Here is a 17,208-nt window from a genome sequence, read left to right on the forward strand (position 1 = left end):
TTGATCATTTTTGCGCCAGCAGGCTCTCTGCTGCTAAACTTTCAACAGTTTAGCATCAATTTTCAAAATAATTCGCACCCCTGAATAATTTTACCATAGTAAAAGCATAGCAAACTGTATGGCAGGCAGAGTGTTTTGCTAGCCAGTCTTGATGGAAAAGCATTGCTGTACCTCAAGAAATGTTGCACTATTGCTGCGGTTTGTCACTGCACTGTAAACTCCTGGCATGAACTCTCAGTATGTCACTTCTTGCCTTGCAGTGGAATATAAACAGATGAATTACTTGCACCTATCAGTCTATGAACCAATTCCATTAGACATAATACAAAGCTGAGGGGGGGGAACAAAACACAGCTCTCAACTTCTGATCTTTATTTGATTAACTGTCACAATTCATTTAATTCTGAATTATTATTATTATTATTATTCATTTCTTAGCAGACGCCCTTATCCAGGGTGACTTACAATTGTTACAAGATATCACATTATACATTATTTCACATTATACAGTTATCACATTATTTTTACATACAATTGCCCATTTATACAGTTGGGTTTTTACTGGAGCAATCTAGGTAAAGTACCTTGCTCAAGGGTACAACAGCAGTGTCCTCCACTAGGGATTGAACCCACAACCCTCCGGTCAAGAGTCCAGTGCCCTAACCACTACTCCACACTGCTGCCCACAGCAGTGTTGAGTAGTGAATAAGAGGAACATGTGACCCTGTAAGCTTATTTTCTCTTGGAGAAGGATTTTCCCTCGTGGTCAGGAGGGACCAGTCCAGGACATTCTTCTTGCGTCTTCTGGGGTAGCTTCTTTAGAATGGTGGGTCGGATCACATCAATGTCTCTTTCTAGATGGTCCAACATACTAGGAATGATGGTAGGAGAAGCGCTGAAGTCAACCAAAAATCTGAAAGGAGATATGAAGAAACTAGTTATACCATCAGCTTGTTTTTTGTTTTTGTTTTTTTGGGGCCCCTCTTTTGCATTTATTTCACGATCAAATGCATTTTAAATTAATGTGGAATTAACTAGCAGACTACTTATTCAATGCTTAATGCTTTCCTTTAATCCGACAAGCCTTGCAAGTCTTTTTGATTCTCAACCATAATCTAAAACCTAAAAGACATGTTTCCTTTTAGCAGCAGCTTATAACCAACATGCCAGATAAAACAAATGCAGCGTGCAAGGATGTCAGATACTATTTATACAGCTATGGTCAAAAGTTTTGCTTCACCCGATAGAATGAACTAATGTTCTTTCATAAAGTCCAAAGAAACCTGCTGAATAATGTTACATTAACATATTGAATAACAAACCGCTTTGTAGTTTTCCATATACTTAATGAAAAACTGACTGTATTATTACAAGATTACACCTGGCCTCTATCTTGTAAACTACATATAATCCTGTGACAGGCTGGCTGCAGGGAGGAACTCAGACCAGAGAGAGAAACACACAGACAGACGGTGATGATGAGAGAAAATGAGTGCGATGGTTGCACTCAGCGTTTAATAACACATAAATAAAAAGGTTTAACAAACAGAACACAGGACACGGCACATCACACCAAAATAAAGAGACAAACAAAACGGACTATACAGTAAACAGACGGACAGACACACAAACAAACACGGTGAGTTTTAAATAAACAAGTATCGTGCTGGTCCTACCAGCACGTAATAGCAATTGATATTTAAACTAACTTTTAGATTTATTTCTCCTTCTCTCTCACCCGTTCTCCACTCTCGAACACCCAACCCCGAGTGAAAGAAATGTGCATCTATATATACACTGTTGTGCTGGGATTCAATTACTAATTAATTATTCACTTGAATCCCAGCACGTGAATTAATTCTGTGCAACCCCGTGCTCACATACTATACTTTAAATGCATGTGCAGTGATGTGCAATCCCGTGCCTAAATACAAATATATAATTTAAATCACACGTGAAACACAGACCTGTTTATATCCCGTGTACCAATCTCTATACACCAACATTAATACACGCAACATACACCATATAACACACACATGCACACAGGGGCGGGGCACATTGCCACAAATCCATTCTAATTTAATCCCTTCTGGGGAGTAATATTCTTGCATAATCACGAATTGTAGGGTTAACTCACCGATTGCAACAGTAAAATGTACACTGTTGCTACACAGATAGTATATGCAGTATTGTGGCAATGTGCACCGCCCCGTGTGCATTTGTGTTTTATGTTGTATGTTACGTGTGTTAATGTTGGTGTATTGTAGTTAGTACACGGGATATAATGTGGGTAATGAGCACGAGTATTTAAAATGTATAATTGTATTTAGGCACTTCATGTGCATTTAAAGTATTTAATATGTGAGCACGAGGTTGCACATAATTAATTCACGTGCTGGGATTCAAGTGAATAATTAATTAGTAATTGAATCCCAGCACAACAGTATATATAGATGCATGTTTTACTCACTCGGGGTTGTGTGTTCGAGAGTGGAGAACGGGAGAGAAAGAGGAGAAACAAAAATAACAAAAACAACAAATGCTACTCGTGCGAGAGGGCTCGCACGATACTTATTGGGTTTGTCCACATCATTTGTCTGTCTATCTGTCTGTCTATTTACTTTGGCTAACGCGCCGTTTTTGTTTGTACAGTCAGTGTTCTCTGTTTTGTTCAACCTTTTTATTCGCAATAAACCGGTGCAAGCAAGCGCCTTCATCATGTGTGTTTCCTTTCCTGGGTCTGACGTAATCACTCAGCCAGCCGTGTCACATATGGTGTCAGAAACAGGATGACAGCGGCCCCAAGCGTCAGACCAGGGAAAGTGCATTCTTTTTTTTGAGTGTCCTTTTGGGGAAAAAAAAGAGAAAAAATAAAAAAAGGATTACAAATATTGTTTTTGGGGGAAACAAAAAGAGGAAATGGAAGGCTGGAGAGACGGCTGCCGGGACCTGGAGGACCTCCTCGGGGGCCTCGAGGACCAGGGCTGGTGCCTTGCCTGTGGGGTCTATGGACACACAGTGGCGATCTGCCCCTTTCAAGGTGAGGAGGAGGAGGAGGTTGGGGATGATGGCTGGGAGGTTTTTTTAAAGAACCTCTCAGAAGAGTTATGCCCTGGCTGTGGGGCTTATGGGCACACTTTAGCCATATGCCCCACGCAGTATGAAGAGAAGAGAAGGTTTTGTTGAACCTTTTTATTTGCAATAAACCGGTGCAAGCAAGCGCCTTCATCATTTCACCGTCCTGTGTGTGTTTCCTTTCCTGGGTCTGACGTAATTACTCAGCCAGCCGTGTGACAAGTATACACAAATATATAGCCATCTGTAAATCGGCATATATGTATATTTTCTAGATCTGTGAAACACGACATTCTTGTTTCTCTATTGAGATGCGGTCTCTGTTTTTTTCTGCTCTGGGTTGTTTACAGTGTGGTTGACAGAGAGAGAGAGAGAGAGAGAGAGAGAGAGAGAGAGAGAGAGAGAGAGAATGGAATTTTCCACTTGCACATGAAATATTCACCAGGCATGAACTGTTGTCTGGGAGGAACAGTTTGTGTAATAACCTGCATAGCTGTGTCCCCAGTCATTTGCTGAAGCCATTTGGCTTCTCCTGCTCATCCCTTAATCACAATTTACTAAAAAAAAAAAAAGGTAATCGTTTCAGATGCATGAAAGAAACCTCCAATAGATAAGTATTTTAAAACAGAGGCCTACAGTGGCTCTCAAAAGTATTCACCCCCCTTGGACTTTTCCACATTTTATTGTGTTACAACATGGAATCAAAATGGATTTAATTAGGGTTTTTTGCCTCTGATCAACACAAAAAAAGTCCTTAATGTCGAAGTGAAAAATAAAATCTACAAATTGTTCTAAATTAATTACAAATATAAAACAGAAAATAACTGATTGCATAAGTATTCACCCCCCTTTGCTATGACACACCTAAATAAGCAACCAATTGTCTTTAGAAATCACATAATTAGTTGAATGGAGTCCACCTGTGTGCAATTAAGGCGTTTCACATGGTTTCAGGTTAAATACACCTGTCTCTGGGAGGTCCCACAGTTGGTTACTACATTTCCTAACAAAAACTACATCATGAAGACGAAGGAACATTCAAAGCAAATCCGGAATAAGGTTCTTCAAAAGCACCAATCAGGGGTAGGATATAAGAACATTTCCAAGGCATTGAATATCCCCTGGAGCACAGTAAAGTCCATTATTAAGAAATGGAGAGAATATGGCACAACTGTGAATCTGTCTAGAACAGGCCGTCCTCAAAAACGGAGTATCCGGGCGAGAAGGGCACTAGTCAGGGAGGCCACCAAGAGGCCTATGGCAACTCTAAAGGAGTTACAGTCTTCCATGGCTGAGCTGGGAGACACTGTGCATACGGCAACAATAGCCCGGGTGCTTCACAAAACTGGCCTTTATGGGAGAGTGGCAAAAAGAAAGCTATTGGTGAAAAAAACTCACATCAAATCTCGGCTAGAGTTTGCCAGAAGGCATGTGGGAGACTCTGAGACCAAGTGGAAGAAGATTATATGGTCTGATGAGACCAAAATAGAGCTTTCTGGCCTCAACGCTAAGCGCTATGTTTGGCACAAGCCTAACACCGCACATCATCCTGAGAACACCATCCCTACCGTGAAGCATGGTGGTGGCAGCATCATGCAATGGGGATGCTTCTCTGCATCAGGGCCTGGAAAGCTTGTGAAGATAGAGGGCAAAATGGATGCAGCAAAGTACAGAGAAATCCTGGAGGAAAACCTGCTGAAGTCTGCAAGAGACCTGGGACTTAGGAGAAGATTCATCTTCCAGCAGGACAATGACCCCAAACATACAGCCAAAGCCACACTGGAGTGGCTTAAAAACAAAAATGTCAATGTCCTGGAGTGGCCCAGTCAAAGCCCAGACCTCAATCCAATTGCGAATATGTGGAAAGAGTTGAAAATTGCTGTTCACCAAAGGTCCACATCCAAATTGACAGAGCTTGAGCAATTTTGCAAAGAAGAATGGGCAAAAATTGCAGTGTCCAGATGTGCAAAGCTGGTAGAGACTTATCCAAATAGACTCATGGCTGTAATTGCTGCCAAAGGTGCCTCTACCAAATATTGACTCAAAAGGGTGAATACTTATGCAATCAATTATTTTCTGTTTTGTATCTGTAATTAATTTAGAACAATTTGTAGATTTTATTTTTCACTTTGACATTATGTTAATTTGTGTCGGATTGAACTAATTTGGCCTGACATGCAAGAATTCTACAGTTTGCAAAAACAAAAACAAAAAACACCTACATACATAACATGTAGAATAAAATAACGTTACTTTTCCATGATTTGAGTGACGATATATTTTAGGATGTGACAGCTAGGAGTAGAAATTTCGTTTTCTTTTCTTTTTTTTTACACACCAAATGGTGAACACGCAATTGGTACTGCTCAAAACTGAAAATATTATTAAAACCAACAACTGGCTAATGAGAACTTGAAGCATACATGGAAGCTACTGCAAATCTAGGTCAGTACCTTAGGTATATAAACAAAAATGCTTTACCGCTTCCTTATTGCAAGACCTGTTTAGCAAGCCACTGTGTTCTGTCTGATTGTCGTTTGTTCTTTCTGTTTTGATTGTTATTCACCACACTTACTAACAATTCCAGCAGAACATGCTTATGAAAAAACTCTTCAGGAGTGATCAGTCTTTTCATTTTCATTTAAAGTAGGGGGCTAGAAATCCCAAGTAGAAGGCAAGGGGGTATGGGGGTCCTCCCCCAGTGCGGGTGCAAAAGTGGCAACGCCCCCCACCGAAAATGAATTTCAGGGTTTTGCAGGGGTCCAAAAATGCATATCCTGGGCCAAAATATGTCTTAATAGGGACCCCAAATTCAAGAGAGGTGTAAGATTTAAAAGAGCAAGTAAACGTTACTTATATGTGTCTATGAAAAGTAATTACAAAATAATAGTTACATAAGAATTTAAAACCACATAATTGTCTTAGCACACAGTAAATTTCAATGTAAGCAAACTCTGGTTTTGCTGTAATTTATTACACACAGAATAAAGTGGTGAAAGACAGAACCAGACACCAATAAAACAGATAAATTATATTTGAGGCACAAAAACAAACCGTCACATTATATAAATACCATAATACCAAGTGAGACAGAAGAAAATGTGAAGAAATTTCTGACATAAGAAGCAGTATTAATTGGTAGAATACAGAAAAGCTAAGCCATAACCCATAGGAGGCTGTGTGGTCCAGTGGTTAAAGAAAAGGGCTTGTAACCAGGAAGTCCCCGATTCAAATCCCATCTTAGCCACTACCTCATTGTGTGACCCTGAGCAAGTCACTTAACCTCCTTGTGCTCCGTCTTTCAGATGAGACATAATTGTAAGTGCCTCTGCAGCTGATGCATAGTTCACACACCCTAGTTAATAAATAATACATTTAACAATATCTAACTTCCCTAGTTAATAAATAATACATTTAAAACATGCACTTGCGAGTACTGTGATTTTGAACACTGTTTCAAACTGTGAAAACTTTTACAGTTTTCAGAAGTTAGTTTCTGGTGCATTTTCTGTAAACATTAATGCGATTTCTAGAGTAAGTTGTATTTTTTTTCTTTTGTTTTTAATATTTTTTTTTAAGTCTGTTAACTTTTGCTTGATAAAAATAAATACAAATAACAATAAATAAACATGGAAACAACATCAAATGGAAAGGAGTAATTATTATTTATTTCTTAGCAGACGCCCTTATCCAGTGCAACTTACAAATTTTACAAGATATCACATTATTTTTACATACAATTACATTTTTTTTTTTTTGACATACAAGTACCTATTTATACAGTTGGGTTTTTACTGGAGCAATCTAGGTAAAGTACCTTGCTCAAGGGTACAGCAGCAGTGTCCCCCACCTGGGATTGAACCCACAACCCTCTGGTCAAGAGTCCAGAGCCCTAACCACTACTCCACAAGTGTTCCGTTTCAAAAGTAATGTTGAAACAGAATAACACTTTGGTGTACAAATTACACAAATGGTTTTGGATATTCATTGCATTAATACAGATTAGCACAAACTGACATACCACTTCTTTTGGAGATTAGCATGAGCTACTATAGGAAATCTGGAGAAGCTTCCCTTTTTGTCTGGTGCTTGCAGTCTGATATAAAACCCTGCAATACACGGGTTACTAGAAATCGCATGAATGTTTATGTAGTACCCTTATAACTGTATAAGTTATTAACGTAGAATGTATACACTCTATTTAAGACTTTCAATGTAATACTTTTGTAGCTCAATTTTGCCAGAACATGTCGCCATGAGAGCCACTCAGATCGATGAGCCAGCTATACAGCTGGTATGCGTAGGAGATGGAGTAAAAAGTTTCACAGTGAAAGCAAATGCAGAGTTAACCCATTCATGAATGCCTACATTTTTATACTGTGTATCTATGTTTGCACCATGCCTTTTAGTACCCTAAAGGCCTGGACACACCAGCGCTTCACTCCCACCCCCTCCCTCCCTCCTCCCTCCTCCCTCCTCCCTCTTCCCTCCTCCCTCCTCCCTCTTCCCTCCTCCCTCTCCCTTTTCCCCGGGTAAAAAATGTACTTTATAGCATTACATTTAGAGCAAAAATACCCTCCCCCCTACTGTTTCTGTTACCTAATATACAAAGAAAATATGGCTGTTTTGGGAAGACATGGAAAGTGTGACATCAACAGAACAGGAGGAGGAGGAGGAGGAAGAAGAGATTCATACTGGACATAAGTTTAAACATACATTTCCATTTGACTTGAACTTCATAAAAAGGGATTCTAGATAGTCTTCTAAAAGTAACAAACCTCTGTCTGTAGTCATCTTAAGTACTGTGCCTATTTAAACATAGATAGATAATCACAGTATGTGTTTATGCTTATTTGTACGTGGGTGTTTGTGTGTGTGGGTGTACTTCTTATCTGCATTTTGTGTGTACACTGTCAATAATATTACTTGACCACAGTTTTACAGCAACTGATTATGCAGCAAAAATCTGATCGGTACATCTTGTAGCTCATATAGTGCTATTTTTTCGTTTAATAAAGACTGAATCAGCAAAACAAAGCACATAAAAATAAAATAATCAACAGTCATATTCATTAATTGCACCATGCAAATATCGTTTCCTGAATTCATTGTACATGCTAGGTTTCAGATCAATCTTCTAAGTCAATGCATAAGACATTTTACAATGCTATAACATATACTCACTGTATTTCCTACACTTCGAGTAAAAAAGACAATCTTGCATAGAAAACGTAGGTACAGTATGATTGTACAGTTCGGCCTTCATCACCAACATTGCTTCTAAGCTCAAAACTGATTGGTCCATCACAATTCATAGGTAACATGGAAACATAAGCCCAGAAACTAAATGTCCTCAGAGAAGGAATGTTTTACTCGTCTTGCATACGTAATGAATTGTGGAAATTGCAGCTATTCTACTTTTTTTTTTTTTTTTTAAATAACTATTTTAGGTGGCTCATCTGGCAAAGTAGATGGCAATTTAGCCAGCTGCCGGCTGGAAACGAGAAGGCTGGGTGATGGTGGGAAAGTGAGGTATGGCAGTATATTCACGTGGTGCTGTTCACTGAAGCCTACAACAGAAACCTTGTGCACTGTGCCTGTGCAACACTAATACACTTCCCCACCTAATAATAGATAATGATACAAAGTGTCCCTTTAAAGTCAACCATTACAAAAATGTATGTCTAAATACTTTATTTTCTATAACTTGATAGTCAGTGTTTGTACCATCCTTGGCACCCTTATAAAAAAAGTTTTCCCTGTGTTTTTTTCCATGGTCATACTATGCATTTGCCATGTTTTATAATCTGCTTTAGCACACCTCTCTGGGCTTCGCAGTACTTGCCTATGCTTTATTACACTTTTATAAGGGGTACTCTGAAAAATAAAATGAGTAAGTGCAGTTTTTCACTGATACAGGGCGATCCAAAAGTTACTGGACAAATATTATAAACACATGTATTAATGGATCGCACAGAAGTTAGATATTGTTCCAATGAATCCACCGATTTCTGAATCACCTTGTATTATGTAATAGGCATACACTTTACATACACTGACAGACAAACGGAAATACTTTTCCACAGGTGTAGTGCTTCCCAGAAATTATACTCTGAGAATAAATGATGGGAAGTCTAATTTTATAACCATGAATCAAAAACTGCCAACCAATGTATAAAAAATGTCATTGAGAATGCTGAGTCATTTTTCTCTTGCCTGGACATAGTGCTTCGTTAATCTTTGTAAGAGTCTACAAACTCTTCCCCTGTATACAGAAGCTTGTATGGAAGACAGGTGGGTTTGTCAGAACTAATTTTACTAAACTAATTGTTGAAAATTATTAATTAAGTGACAGTATAATAAATACAACACTATCTTCTACACAAAAACTCTTAAATGTCTTAATGTTGCTGAAGTCAAATTACAGTAATTATTTAAATGCAACATCCACTGTGTATACCGTGCACCCTGTGTATATATAACATGCATGATGTAAAACACACTCTTACCAAAAACACCATAGCATACAACATCAGAACTGTCAACTCTCCCTTATTTGCCGGGACTCTCCCATTTTTAGGACACTTCTCCCAGACAACTCCCAGGACAGAATTTCTCCTGTATTTCGTTAAAAAAAAAACAACCCTCAACTGTTAAACCCCTTTATGTGAGCAAACCTTTAATTTCTGCAAAAGTCATGTAGGTCTGTGGTCACTGCAATCCCTGTCTGTACATAGCAGGGTTTAGGACCCAGGGGAGCCCTGTCGCAGGCATGCATTCATTGCACACTTAACCATCTACGATGGCTTCAGGTGCGATAAGCACTCCCGGTAAAAACAAAACAAAAATATGAATGCAAATTTCAAGCTTCTTGGGCAACAACATATTCCCACATAATCCTAAATATTGTTGGAAAAACTATGTAAACTGTGCAGGACTGATTTTAACGGTGGGACATGGGAACAGGAATGGTGTTTATGGTAAGCACGAGAGATCACAAAAACACCAAAAAGCCAGTGACGCTCAGAAAACCAGCGCTTCATCTTTCGTTGCCAAAGTAAAAACGGAGCTAATTCATTTCTCACTTTCAGCCAAATAGGGACAAATTAAAAGGAAGGTGTTCCGAGCTTTTGCTTTTCATATATTGAGGATTGCTTGTTAGCATCTCTATTTTATTTCTATGAAATGCATTTAAGAGTAATTTTGCTTGACATTATATGCACTTAATAGCATTTATATATATATATATAGTTTTTTTTTAAGGTTCTTTAATACTGAGACTGGATGCTGCAATTAAGGTGTTAGTCTGGTGTTTTCAGTCACTCAACACTGGTGGTATCACCAGTTGCTTAGCAACACTGAGTATGTGCTGCAGTTTGCAAGTCTCCAGAAGGCCTCTTAAATGCTCATGACGTGATGGCCCCAGATAAACAGAGTATATCAAGACCATATAAACCAATAAACATCTGGCCTATATTTGTTTTAGATCAAATCCTTGAATTGCCTAATATACCATTTAATGAGACAATGCAATGGAGGCGCATCTTCACTGTAATTATAATCCTGTGTGAAAACCACTTCACATTGTTATCATGCAGTGTCATGCTAAGAAATTTAGCCTGAAGGATACTTTTGCTGTTTCTATTGATGTAGAATGTACCCTTTCATTTGCTTCATTAATGTTATTCAATACAAAAGAACTTCAAATAAGCCAGTTGGTAACAATCCCTGAAAAGTCTTGTTACATTTATTTTCTTAAGTTACATTTATTTTCTTAGATGAAATGCATTTCTTTAAACAAGCAAGCCAAAAATCATTTTGAAAGTGTCTTTGTTTGTGCGTGGATTACTGGTAGCTGTAAAATAATTGTTATAAATGGTCTTATTTTAAAATGCAATGCACTGACAAGACAATAACTAAGGCGTCCTTACCTAATCAAGTCTTCATAGGTAGGGACGTTATACAAGGAAGTTATAATGGACTACCTTTATTTTTTTTCCTTTACTGATAAAAACAACAAATAATGTAATCATACGGTAAAGCATCAGGAAGATACTTTATATTCAAAATATGTAACTTCAGGAACTTTACATTAGTGGCCACTCCAATCAAGTAGGTTCAATTAAATTGTCAAATGCTTGCAGGGTTGGACCAAGAGCCAAGCCTAGAATAGCACTCTCTTATGCGTCAATGGCTGATTCTACTAATACTACAGCAAGGGTTGTTATGGGACCTACCCTCCTCTTGTGTGCCTGAGATTGTGTTTGGAGATCTTGTACGGAAGAGTCTTCTCCCCCATATTCTCCAGGCTCCTTACAACAGCCCCTTTCCCCATCAGTCTCCACTGTGCGGCGCAAAGCAGCTGCTGTCTCCAGCTGGAAGAACAGTGAGAAGGTGAGATTTTATTTGGCTTGAGAAAGTCTGTGTAAAACGCACTTGGTAGCAGGGATAGTGCGGTCAAAGAAAAACCCACATTCGGCATAATTAACAAAATCCCACGGCAGCAGCAGCTGCAGAGTCAAAACAAAGTCTAAATGTGGACCCTCCTCCACACTGGAGCTGAAATGACTGCAGACACCACTGGCATTTGATATATTGGCTGCTAGAAAGAGGTACATAGTATTACTGTTTTAACAGTTGTCAACAATACCAAAAATATTTGACTAATACCAATAAATAAATAAATAATATCATCACTTTTGTACATAAATTGGGTGCCAATACATTTATAAATGACCCAATTAAAATTGTTTGCAATTAACAGGTAAAACTGTTAATTGCAACGGGAATACACTACATGCTGCCCACTGGGGGGCTCATGTAACACCTTGAAAAAACAGCTATTTATATTTCTCTTTGTAGTCCAGATATTGTTGTTTACTCCAACAATCAACAGAATTAATACTTGCGGGCGGGGGAGTTTCTTTGCTCTTGTCCAGATTGAACTGTCAGAATCATCACTCTGCGATTGTTCAGTCTTAGATTGCTTTGGCTGGCCTAGATGGCTCTTTTCATTTTTATGTTAACAGCCTATTAGCAGGTAGAAAGCAGTTTTATAATTAATTATAAAATCAAGTCATTGTTGTGCATGTATGTCTGTGTGTCAAATGGGAAGGCACTTAACTTTCAACAGTGAAGATGGAGTGCAGGATGTGCCCTATAGTATAGACGTCACGAGTTTGAGTCAGGCTATTCCTTTGCCGACCGAGGACGGGAGCTTCTAGGGGGCGGCACTCAATTGGCCGAACGCCGCCCGGGGGAGGGAGGGTTAGGTCGGCCAGGGTGTCCTCGGCTCACCGCGCACCAGCGACCCCTGTAGTTTGGCTGGGCGCCTGCGGGCTTGCCTGTAAGCTGTCCGAGAGCTGCGTTGTCCTCCGATGCTGTAGCTCTTGGGTGGCTGCATGTTGAGTCCGCAGTGTGAAAAAAAGCGGTCGGCTGACAGCACAAGCTTCAGAGGATAGCGTGTGTTCGTCTTCGCCCTCCCGAGTCAGCGCAGGGGTGGTAGCAGTGAGCTGAGCCTAAAAAATAATTGGCCATTCCAAATTGGGAGAAAATAATTTAAAAAATAATTGGCAATGACTAAATTTATAAAAAAATAAAAAATAAATAAAAAAATAAAAAAATAAACAAACAAAGTAAACAAAATTTGACCTGAATGATCGGTCACCGTGGATGTGGATGGTGATAAGAATGTCGTGATCTTCTTAAGTTTCATTCATTTTTTCTTCAGATGAGACATGATGAACGCCTGCTTGCTTTCAAGCTGTTCAGCTTGCAAGCTGTTCAAGCTTTTCATGTAGTGTTGCTGCAAGAGCGCGAGATTATTAGATCATGCGGTGAAATGCAGAATTATGTTAAGATGATTAGATCATGCGGTGCTATGCAGAATTATGTTACGATGATTAGATCATGAGGTGCAATGCAGAATTTTGTTAAGATTATTAGATCATGTGGTGCAATGCAGAATTTTGTTAAGATTATTAGATCATGCGGTGCAATGCAGAATTTTGTTAAGATGATTAGATCATGTTGTGCAATGCAGAATTTTGTTAAGATGATTAGATCATGTTGTGCAATGCAGAATTTTGTTAAGATGTTTAGATCATGCGGTGCAATGCAGAATTATGTTAAGATGATTAGATCATGCGGTGCAATGCAGAATTTTGTTAAGATGATTAGATCATGTTGTGCAATGCAGAATTTTGTTAAGATGTTTAGATCATGTGGTGCAATGCAGAATTTTGTCAAGATGATTAGATCATGCGGTGCAATGCAGAATTATGTTAAGATTATTAGATCATGTTGTGCAATGCAGAATTATGTTAAGATTATTAGATCATGTTGTGCAATGCAGAATTTTGTTAAGATTATTAGATCATGTTGTGCAATGCAGAATTATGTTAAGATGATTAGATCATGAGGTGCAATGCAGAATTTTGTTAAGATGATTAGATCATGTGGTGCAATGCAGAATTATGTTAAGATTATTAGATCATGTTGTGCAATGCAGAATTATGTTAAGATTATTAGATCATGTTGTGCAATGCAGAATTTTGTTAAGATTATTAGATCATGTTGTGCAATGCAGAATTATGTTAAGATGATTAGATCATGTTGTGCAATGCAGAATTTTGTTAAGATGATTAGATCATGTTGTGCAATGCAGAATTATGTTAAGATGATTAGATCATGAGGTGCAATGCAGAATTTTGTCAAGATTATTAGATCATGTGGTGCAATGCAGAATTTTGTCAAGATTATTAGATCATGTGGTGCAATGCAGAATTTTGTCAAGATGATTAGATCATGTTGTGCAATGCAGAATTTTGTTAAGATGATTAGATCATGTTGTGCAATGCAGAATTATGTTAAAATGATTAGATCATGAGGTGCAATGCAGAATTTTGTTAAGATGATTAGATCATGCGGTGCAATGCAGAATTTTGTTAAGATTATTAGATCATGCGGTGCAATGCTGAATTTTGTTAAGATTATTAGATCATGCGGTGCAATGCAGAATTTTGTTAAGATGATTAGATCATGAGGTGCAATGCAGAATTATGTTAAGATTATTAGATCATGCGGTGTAATGCAGAATTTTGTTAAGATTATTAGATCATGCGGTGTAATGCAGAATTTTGTTAAGATTATTAGATCATGCGGTGCAATGCAGAATTATGTTAAGATGATTAGATCATGCGGTGCAATGCAGAATTATGTTAAGATTATTAGATCATGCGGTGCAATGCAGAATTATGTTAAAATGATTAGATCATGCGGTGCAATGCAGAATTATGTTAAGATTATTAGATGATGCGGTGCAATGCAGAATTATGTTTGCTAGACGGCGTGCAGAGCTTTGCGAGTACAGTTAGTGTGTAACTTTTTTTTTTTTTAATACAACGTTTTTGTTCTGCTCTACAACATTAGCGGATCACTCTTTTTTACTGGTACAAGATGAGATGCAAAAAGAAGAAAATATTACATATATAATTAAACTTAAAGACTGGGGGGGGTATGACTGCATATTTCATCCCCCTGACCAAAAAGTGGGGGATATACCCCTTCCCCTCCGCCCCCCTGGGATCTACGCCCATGCATTTACTGTATTTGGATTTTTCTTTTTTTCTACCTTAGAGCATATAGTGGTGCTGTAGCTTTCACTGTTACTATGTACTGACCAAACAACTCCACAAATGTTCATGATCAGCTTTCCTTTAGATATAATGGGTCCAAGTCACAGTTTTTTACAGTGCGTTTGTGGGTGTACTTAATGATTCAGCTCAGGCTTTATTGCCAGATGAGAAGTGCTTAGGGATATAAAACACACTAAAATATTCCCCAAGCAGTGCTAAACCCTGGTTTACCATTGACAATTAAATGTATAACATTCACACCTTCCAACATGCTGCAGTGTTTTGTCTATTGACAGAAAAAAAATCTGTACATATTTATTTTAAAAAGGCTTATAAAAACAAGAGTTTGTACTTTTCTATATACACTGTTTACATCTTCTGTGTTCCCTGGGTTAAAGAGAAAGCATTGAAAATTTGCCAAAAAATGCTATTCAGCCTTTGCTATGGAACAATATTTGCTGCAAAAGAGGAGTATCACACGGGCTGAATGGCTGGTTGTGTTACCTATGCATTACACAGGCTCAGAAGAGGAGGTTCATAAGGTCCTTAAAATCAGACTCACATCCACGTGACACTTTTTTGTAATTTTTTGTAAGTTTTGTAATAATTAAACATTTGCTCCCTACCAAAATGTGGGTTTTGGCATGTCTTGGTACTTAGTCCTTACTGTCCTGTACCCTGCTTGGATCTTCAGACAGATTATCAAGTAACTCTTCTCCCTTTTACCTGAAACCCCTCACAACAAAAAAGCAACACATTTGTGCTACTACATACTGATGCAGAATCTATGAAGGCATTTCACATTTAAGATTTAGAATATGTTTTACCACAGATGTGACCAATTGTACTACAGTAACAGTTACACTTGAAGACCGGAGTGCACAGGGTTCAAAGCATAAGCCACTGGAAGCTATAGCCTTCCAGGAATAGGTCAAAACTTGGTTAGTATGAACTTTGTGCCCCAGGCTTGCTTGCAGTCTCTCCACAGGCATCAACTATTAGGCCCATTTAGGATTGCTGCCGAAGCACACGCTCACAGACACAAGCCTTCTTTTTACTCCTCCCTGACCAGCCCGAAGGCAATAAGCATGAAAGCTCATGTTCAAAAAGGTAATCTTACTGTACATGGCAAATAAAAACAACTACTGTCTTAATAGCCATATTATTAGAGGTGTATATTGCCAGGAGCAAACCAAGTGTTGGCAAATGATTAGTCACAAGTCACAAGGCAGGCACACTTGTGATATCAAAAGATATTATCAGTTGAAATAGCCGGTGGTGCCAGATGGTAGCACTAGATTTCTAAGAACATATAAATCCCCTCAATGTAAACACCACTATCTTTATATACACAGTATAACAAGACAAACAATAACTGTCATGATGATATTTTGACAATTTTTGGCATTTAGAACCACAAAATAAATTGCATCATAGTTTTTGTTTCCATACATTTTAAAAGCTGCTATCAGGGTGGTGGCACCATGTGGCAAAGTGCCCCGCCCTGTGTGCATTTGTGTGTTCTGTGTTGTATATATGCGTGTGTGTGTTAATGTTGGTGTATAGATTGGTACACGGGATATAAACGGGTCTGTGTTTCACGTGTGTTTAAAAGTGTATAATTATATTTAGGCACGAGGATGGCACATCACTTCACGTGCAGATAAAATGTGTATAATGTGTGGCACGGGGTTGCACGTAATGAATTCACGTGCTGGGATTCAAGTGAGTAATTAATTAGTAATTGAATCCCAGCACAACAGTATATATAGATGCACAGTGTCACTCAGTCGTGGTTAGGTGTTCGGAAGAGGAGAACGGGAGAGAGAGAGAGAGAGGAGAGTTAAGTTAAAGATCGTAAAAGTGAAGATAAGTGTGTGTACTCACCGTGTTTGTTTGTCTCCGAGCACCGTTTGTGTTTAGTGCGTTTTGTTTGTCTTTTTACTTTGGCGTATAGTGCCGTGTCCCGTGTTTTGTGCTGTTTTCAACCCTTTTATTTGTTAATAAACGCTGAGTGCAGCCATTGCACTCAGCTCATCATCAACCACTGTCTTTGTTTTGAATTCCTGTCTGGTCTGACGCCACCCACTCTGGCCGTCTTTGTGACACGTGGTGTCTTCGTGGGATAGCCGCGCCTCCAAGCGTCAGACCAGGAGGGGTATGGATTAAAAAAAAAAAAAAAAAAAAAAAAAATTACAAATATTGTTTTGGGGGGAAAAAACAAAACAAAACAAAAAATCAATGGCAGAAGACGCCATCAAACTGCGGGGCTGGTTCCTGGAGAATGCTGGGCTGGAGGCCCAGTCTCTGCCCATGGTCGTCCGGGCCCTGTGGATGATGGACAGTGAGAGATGGGAGGCCTTTCAGGAGGAACACACCCCAAACACCTTGGAGGAAGGTGTGGAGTTTGTCCTCAGCTACCTGGAGGCAACCATCAACGGAACAGCAGCCCAGGTAGCAGGACCACCAGCAGAGGGTGAGTACCTGCTGTCCC

The 17,208-nt window shown here is 38.8% G+C and overlaps 1 protein-coding gene across 1 annotated transcript in view; it reads right to left on the minus strand.

The window, feature by feature from the left end:
- Nucleotides 1-346: 346 nt before the first annotated feature.
- LOC117405845 (sodium/myo-inositol cotransporter-like) overlaps nt 347-17,208 on the minus strand; it is a 37,773-nt gene continuing 20,911 nt past the window's right edge. Inside the window, exons 2-3 of the transcript XR_009329499.1 lie at nt 11,316-11,453; nt 347-913 (exon numbers count right to left, since the gene is read on the minus strand). The gene's annotated coding sequence lies outside the window, so the exon portion shown is untranslated. The remainder of the gene's footprint in view (nt 914-11,315; nt 11,454-17,208) is intronic.

The sequence above is a fragment of the Acipenser ruthenus genome, chromosome 9 (assembly GCF_902713425.1).
Source record: "Acipenser ruthenus chromosome 9, fAciRut3.2 maternal haplotype, whole genome shotgun sequence".
Lineage (NCBI taxonomy): Eukaryota > Metazoa > Chordata > Actinopteri > Acipenseriformes > Acipenseridae > Acipenser > Acipenser ruthenus.